Source organism: Triticum aestivum, chromosome 2A (genome assembly GCF_018294505.1).
Source record: "Triticum aestivum cultivar Chinese Spring chromosome 2A, IWGSC CS RefSeq v2.1, whole genome shotgun sequence".
Lineage (NCBI taxonomy): Eukaryota > Viridiplantae > Streptophyta > Magnoliopsida > Poales > Poaceae > Triticum > Triticum aestivum.
The window spans coordinates 202,074,853-202,082,688 of record NC_057797.1 but is presented as its reverse complement, the minus strand read 5'-3'; the positions used below and the strand labels follow the sequence as shown (position 1 = coordinate 202,082,688).

At 39.4% G+C, this 7,836-nt stretch overlaps 1 long non-coding RNA gene across 3 annotated transcripts; it reads right to left on the bottom strand.

Moving 5' to 3' along the window:
* Positions 1–1,296: 1,296 nt before the first annotated feature.
* On the bottom strand, positions 1,297–7,370 carry LOC123188347 (uncharacterized). Of its 3 annotated transcripts, none has more exons than XR_006494574.1 (5): positions 7,112–7,370; positions 6,815–7,020; positions 6,312–6,602; positions 5,992–6,222; positions 1,297–3,342 (listed from the first exon to the last, which is right to left on the bottom strand). It is a non-coding gene; the product is annotated as an uncharacterized lncRNA (long non-coding RNA). The 3 variants fall into 3 exon arrangements; XR_006494573.1 differs by having other exon boundaries at positions 7,116–7,370; XR_006494572.1 differs by having other exon boundaries at positions 6,815–7,370.
* Between the last annotated feature and the right edge of the window lie 466 nt (positions 7,371–7,836).

Genomic DNA, 7,836 nt, shown 5'->3' with positions numbered 1-7,836 from the left:
TGTTGAGGACACAAGAGACTCTTTGTTATTTGGTTGCAGGGTTGTTTGAGAGAAACCATCTTCATCCTACGCCTCTCATGATTGATAAACTTTAGGTTATCCACTTGAGAGAAAAATGCTATGTCCTACAGAACTCTGCGCTTGGAGGCCCAACACGTGTCTAATGTGTCTATGATCTACTATGTCTGATGCATGTCTATGTAGTTGTTCGATGCATGTCTATGTAGTTATATGTTTAATAAACTTATACTTAGTTTGGGTTTTCTGGAGAGTAATGTGGTTGACTGATTGTTTGCATGATCATATCATCATTTGGGGGATTGGTTTGGGTTCCTCAGAAAATTTAATTGTTCCACCGTAAAACTCCATAGTGAAAATTTTAGTTTCCAAATTAGCGTTCGGTCATATGCGGGGAAAACTCACATTTATTTGTATCTCAACTTTATTGGTTTATTTAACTATGTATATCATAAGATTGGAGATGGAAAAACTTTTGGTTTTGAATCTCAAGAAATTACTTGTGGATGGTGATGTATAGCTTGAATTCTCTCAACAAGGAAGATTTTATATTTATCCATTAGACCTTATGATGTTAATTGTGGCATTATTATGTTAATCCTGTTGCGATGGATGCTGCGTAATGTAGCTGTCGTAATTTTCAGTTTAACATACCGGTTCAGCGAATTGTGTGATGATGGTAGCAGCGCTACATTTTGTAGATTATAACTTGAATGTATCTTCTGTTGTTAGCAAACTGTTGCTATTTTTGCAGTCTATGAGAGCCAAATTTACAGGGCGAGCCTAGCTCTCATCTGTTTGGATTCGTCGTGTGCATTGGAGCCACTACTGCATGAGCGTTGAAGACTGTGTTGCGAGTAATTCTTCTGTCGTCCGAGGGGTAATCAGTTTTTCTCTGCATTTGTGTGGATGGCACATTATGAATGGATGCTCTATATTATTCGTGAGCAAAACATGTTGATTAAAAATAGAAGCTTCTAGGATTTGTCTTTTTTGTATATATACTGGGTGTTGTGTGTATACTTCTAGGTTGTGGTATTTAGGTACTCCCTCCGTCCCAAAATAAGTGTCTCGAGTATATCTTGACTCTTCCCTCTAAAAAAAGGTATATCCCGACTCTTGACTATTCTGCTGTTTGCAGGGAGAAACTTAATTCTATGAACCTGCTCTTGTACATGGGTCCAATTGTTCTCATTCTCTTGCTTGCTGCTACTCTCTTTATGGAGGATAATGTTGTTGCCGTTACGACAAAACTGGCCAAAAAGGATTTCACTATCATTTGGTTGCTGTTGTTCAACTCTTGCTTGTAATACTAGTAAACATGTACGCGCAACGCACGTCTTGACTATGAAACAAATGTTTCTATCATAACATGAATAACTCTTTTGGGAATTCAAATTTGATGCAAAGTGTGTAGAATTCCTAATTCCGAGTCATAAAGACGTATTGATTGTTTCATGAACCAACGTGCCCCTTCTCCAAATAGGGCGATCGCAGTCAGCGATGGGACCCCTCCCAAGCTATACATTGGGACGTTCACGCCGTTGGATTTGCCTAACTGCCCTTGCTTCGGTACCCCCACAACACCACTTGTTGTGCCGCTCAAAATGTCGTTGTCACCGGTCTTAATTCCTACACTCACATAATCACTTGTTATTCAGTGCATAAAGTTATCATTGTATCCACAGTTGAATTAAATTTGAGGTATAATATTTCCAATCAAGAAAATACATCTTCAATCTTATTGTCAATGAGCACCGGAAATGTTAACACTGTTGTGCCATGCAGTACATAGCTTCATGTAGCAAGACGTAAAATGTTGACATTGTTCTTTATGGATTTGCTAATAAAATTTAACATTCAAGTAGGTATAAGCGTGTAAGACACGCGGAACCATTCTTTCAGCCAATCAACATTGTTTCAAAGCAAAAGAAATTGACAAATGAAAAAACACATCAACGCAGAACCATGACAGGTTATCTCTGCATAATAATACTGACAAACTTTGTAAAGACGTGTGAAAAAAGTACAGTCATGAACCATGGTGCAAACATATAGCAATGTCCGAATTAAGATGATGAGCATTACAACAGGGGGAGATCATTGACCTAAAATCTCTTACATATGAACATGTCTTCTCTAAATGTAGGCCATGGTTGAGAAGCAAGCCGCAACCGGATATTCAGTAACTAAAGCTAGAAACTTATCCACCTCTTCATATTTCAATAACATATATCTTCTAAATGTTAAATGTAGGCCATGGTTGAGAAGCAAGCCAGAACCGGATATTCAGTAACTAAAGCCAGAAACTTATCCACCTCTTCATATTTCAACAACATATATCTTCTAAATGTAGGCCATGGCCGAGAAGCAAGCCGGATCCGGATATATTCAGTAACTAAAGCCAGAAACCTATCCACCTGTTCATATTCCAACAACATATTTCTTCTAAATGTAGGCCATGGCTGAGAAGCAAGCCGGATCTGGATAGTCAATTACTAATGCCAGAAACTTATCCGCCTCTTCATATTTAAACAACATATTTCTATAACATGGTATGAAATAAATTGATGAGAACAATAGTACATTTCCTCTTATTGCAAATCAACACCGACCAATATACAACAGCACATGCACATATAAGAGATCCAAATATTGATGATAGGTTCATGCATAAAGCAAGAAAATTTGCAGAATATACCAGAATCTTATTAAGCGATCCTAACTCCATGTGAAGTTGCCTAGGAAAAACATCAGCAAAGGATCAAGGTGGACAATAAACAACAGTAATATATAGTGCTTGAAGGTAAATAATTATAAATGAATCCTAGTGAGTTCAGGTATTTTGAATAATGAATATTAAGAACTAACCATACACATGGTATGAAAGAAATTGATGAGAACAATAGTACATTTCCTCTTACTGCAAATCAACACCAACAAATCTACAGCAGCAAAAGCACATATAAGAGATTGAGATCTTGGTGATAGGTTCATGCATAAAGCAAGAAAAATTGAAAATATACCAGAATCTTATTAATTGATTCTAGTTCCATGTGAAGTTGCCTAGGAAAAATATCAGCGAAGGATTAGGGGCTTCACATGGTTTTTGCCTACTGGTAGGAATTTATTTGTATGTACTGCTGCAGGTGAGAGGCTGACAATAAGAATGGATGTTCTACTAAAACGATGCAGGTTTTGTGTGTTCCAGCAACAATGTTAGTTCTTGAAGAAAAAATGTAATAAGTTGATGGTTACATTCCTTTGATTTGATTCTCTCTGTACTCCCTTCTCCTTTTCAAAAGAAAGTGGATCTCGTCATCTCTGACAATTTGAAAAGTAGGTATCAGTCTCAATTTAGATGCAATTTTGTACAGTGGTCCAAAACAAGCAATATGCAGTAACAAGCACAAAGAAATATAAAGAAATCGATTTACATCGAGTTAATAATCTACACACATAAGCACTAAAGCAGAGTTTGCGCGTACGAAACACTTTTTTTTGCGGGAGCGTAGAGCATCATCGACACCGTGCTGCTAATAAATTAAACTATCAGAATTTCTAAAATGACCCAAAGAATCAGAGAATGCGTAAATGAGGAGGGCTAAATACATATATGTCAAGTTGAAAAATCTGAAACCAAATTAAAAACTGTAGCACAACCAACTAAAAGAAAGCTCGCTGGAGTCAGGCTCGAGCTCAATCCATGAGGCATGCTACAATATGAACACAAAGAGCACTACTATATATATCAGCTCCATGAGCATTTGTTGTAAGAAAACGCATAAGAATCCTACTTTGAAAGCTAGCAAGACCAGCATTATAAGAATCAAATTAATATAGTAATCAGAATTAATTATATAAGAATAGTCTAATATGTTGTCCAAAATCATAGGATATAAGAGTTCATCGTTGTGTTCATCACTTTCATAGTTTCTACTTCTCACCATATCATCATTCAATTCTGAGTCCACTAAAATGGTAGATAATTTTGTTCTAAAGTGTGTCCTATGCTCCTACCAAATACATAGTAGTAATCAGAATTACCCAAAATATAGTAATCGGAATTAATTATAAAAGAATAGTATAATATGCTTTTGCCAAGTATTAATTAGAATTAGTCCACAAAGAACAATGGTGGGGATTCCGAGTGAAATATACATGTTCAAATAGTCAAATGAAACATTCCTATCCAGAAGTTTAACATCCATAAACACCAATATAATCCACCTACGTGATTACAAAATTTTGATTAGACATTTTAATTTGATGAATGAAAGATAAATAAACATGAATAATTAAATAGCTTTATGGTGTTTTAGCTGAAACACAAACATGGTGGGCAGTCTGACCGAAACTAACACACTCACTATAGAACCGCCCAATCCCATTCATGTTCCCTCCATCGCTAGCGAGCTTGCTGCCACAATCATCACTCTCTCCACCAGCAAATTGCTGAAGATATGATATTTACTGGAAAATTTGTGATTTCTCACTGAATGATAAATCAAGTTATATTTCCACTGCTTCTATAGATCAGAACAAAGACATATATTGAATACTCATGCTTCTGGGCATTCTATTGAATCTCAATTGTCAATAACTAATCTTTAGAAGGCAAAATATATACAAAGAAAGAAAATTGTGGGGTGTTGAGCTAGATCCATCGATATTCTCACTGGCCGCCGCAACTTTCTCTTGCTAGCGGGATATGTTTTGCTTCTTTAGATACTCTGCTTTCTTCTTATCAAATGGTCATGGCATATCAGTATCTACTCTGTAACTATTCGTCAGATTGCGTTTCTCCGAACTGATGGTTAGTAATTAACTAATTACTCCATTATCGGCTCCAGATTTTAGCCTAACAATGGAGGCAATGAAGTTAGTTATGAGTATTAGATGTTTGGGACAAATAGCTGTAGTACAAGGTTAGTCTCTGCGAATTGACTGACCTTTTGCCGTGTGTTTACATTTGCATATATGTTGCACATGGTAAAATATCGACCAAAATATTATGAGATGACATGGTTAGATTAAAGAAAAACTATATAAGGTAAGATGAAGTACATGCATTAACCTATTTCCATTCTGTTTGTTGCATATTTAAAAGGGATACACTGAACTGACCCAGAGATGGGAGGATGATTTCGCCGCAGTTTTCTTAGCCTAGTGGGATTTAAATTCTTTTTCAAGGTATTCTCTCTACTTTAAGGTATTCTTTTTCAAGGTATTCTCACAGCCCACCAAAATGAATAAAATCCAGTATAATAAAGACGCTACAATAGTTTTTTCAGACTCAATAATATGGAGATGTTACTAACAAACTACAAACTTATCACCCCATAGTAATTTAACTACAACCCTATACATACTACAAACTTCGTTCAAAATACATACAGCCGACTGACAATCATCCAATACTCCTAGTCTTATACATACTGCACACACTCGTAAACAAAAGCCTCATTTAAACAATACATCAAGCAGCAATATATTTTGGTCTAGTGATGGTGAAGACTGAACACCCCCATCCTGAAGGAAGTGACCGAGCTAAGTAGAGTTTATAGTTTTCAATTTAAGTTTGTGCATAGACCAGCTAATGTTGCTGCTGACCTGCGTGCAAAAAATGCTTTGCCTCAGCAGCAAAGGTGTGCTAGGATAAATAATGAATCCTAGCTTCGTTTTCAGCCTTCGGTATGACTAACTATGTACTTATTCAGTAATGAAAAGCTCCTGATTCGGAAAAAGGTGCACGTGCATGAAACAAGGATGTAGCAAAACAAACATATAAATACTGTCAAATTCTTCAAACAGAATAAAAAATAAGTAGATGGAGCAGCACATCTCTGTTTCTAAGAAGTACACGAGCTACAAATTTCATATTCAGGAAAGAGGAACCAAGACATAACCAAGAAAAAGAAAACATAGGATCCATAAACGTAAGATTCTGTGGATTGATGAGGCAACACTAACCTCATCAAAGCTTTTCCCATGATGAATGGCCTGTTCGTGTCTCTCTTCCCTGAACGGTTTAAAGAGTTGTTCTTGTATATGATTGCTAAGCACGACCCTTGGCAGATCTTTAGCCCCAAGAACAACACTTTAGGGCAAGTACATTTTGCTTCTTTAGAATCACCCCTTTTGAAATTAAAAAGGGCACAAATTTGATGCTTCCAGCGTGCACATTTGTCACACATAACCCACCTTAGAGCCAATCAATTAGAACAAATTAGCATGAATAAAAAGAGTTTAGAGAATTCAAGTATGAAGGTTAGCCTTAGGAAATTGATTACCTTTCCACCTGAATCGTGCAACTGCGAGCCTCATTCTAACACAGGATACAGAAATTGTGGCAAATCTCAGTAGCAATAGCAGCAGTATAGTATGATGCACTTTGTTTTGTTCGAGCAACACAAGGAGAACAATAAATTGGTGGAGGCTCAAAATAAAGCTTATCTACTTTGCAAACGAAACTTTTTGATAGAACATGTTGCCTTATGCCTCTTTTCATATCCTCAATGACTGAATAATCATAATTTCCTCAATCCTCATAATTGAATGTTATGTGTCACTGGACTCACACCCTGGCCAACACAGCAACAACATCATCAGGTCATTTGCAACAAGAAACAAGATCGGTATACAACAAAGCATAGCAGCATATTACAAGATACGAACGCAAAGCAGCAGCAGGCCATCAGCGACAAGCACCCAGCGACATCAAGCACCCAGACAACACACACACACACACACACCCACACGCAGCAAGCAGGGCGGGAGGACCGAGAACATATACCTTGTCGGCGATGGGATTCCTGGTGGCGGCGGCGGAGATGACTCGCGGCGGCGATGGAGGTGAGCCGAGACGGCGGCCAGGGCGACTCCACGCGGCGGCTAGCGAACCCAGGCGGCGACACTTCTTGGCGCAACACGGTGATCATTTACAGCGGATGTATACGAAGTACTTGGCGATCTTCTATGTGGTGAGTGTGATGCCAACCCCTGCACATTGATGAGGAGATAAGAGCGGTGGAGGGCAGGGCAGCCGGAAGGGAGGAGACCTGTGGCGAAGGGCGGCTCCGGCGGCGGCGACCTACGGCGAAGGGTGGCTCCGGGCGGCGGCTGGAGGACCTGCGGGGCGCGGTTCGGGCGGCTCCGGGGCGGCGGCTCGGTGACCTGCGGGCCACGGCGAATGCCAGCTGGGGGACCTGCGGGGCGCGGCTCGGGCGGCTCCGGCAGCGGCTCGATGACCTGCTCCCGGCTGCGGGACGAACGACTCGGGGGCGCGAGGTCGTGCGGGAGAAACCGCGCGGGGGCGCGAGGTCGTGCGGAAGGAACCGCGTGGGGGCGTGAGGTTGTGCGGGCGAGCGAGAGGTCGTGCGAACGATTTCTTTTAGCGATCGATGGACTGCAGGTGGCTTAATTGTATGGCTTGTTGGGTTAAACACGAAATGATTATAGATCATCAGATCTTGTCGACGGACGCGCTTGATTATTTGGATCTGCCCCTCTTTTTTTTTATAGTGGTAGTAGATTATGTCAATTTGACCAATTTCTTGATGACCAAACATACTAGCACATTGACACTACATGTAAGCCATGCTTTCTCACTGTTAATTAAATTCATTCTCGTGTATAAGTTACTGGAGCATAGCTTAGCAGGTTGTGCAAGAGGTTCTACCACCTTGTAGATTTGATTTTAAAATGTAGTAAAATGATCTGTAATTATGAGTTCATGACCATGTATATAATTCATACCCGCAGCAGAGTATGGCTTTTAATTAATGTAATGTACCTTTGGAGGTAACACAGAGAATA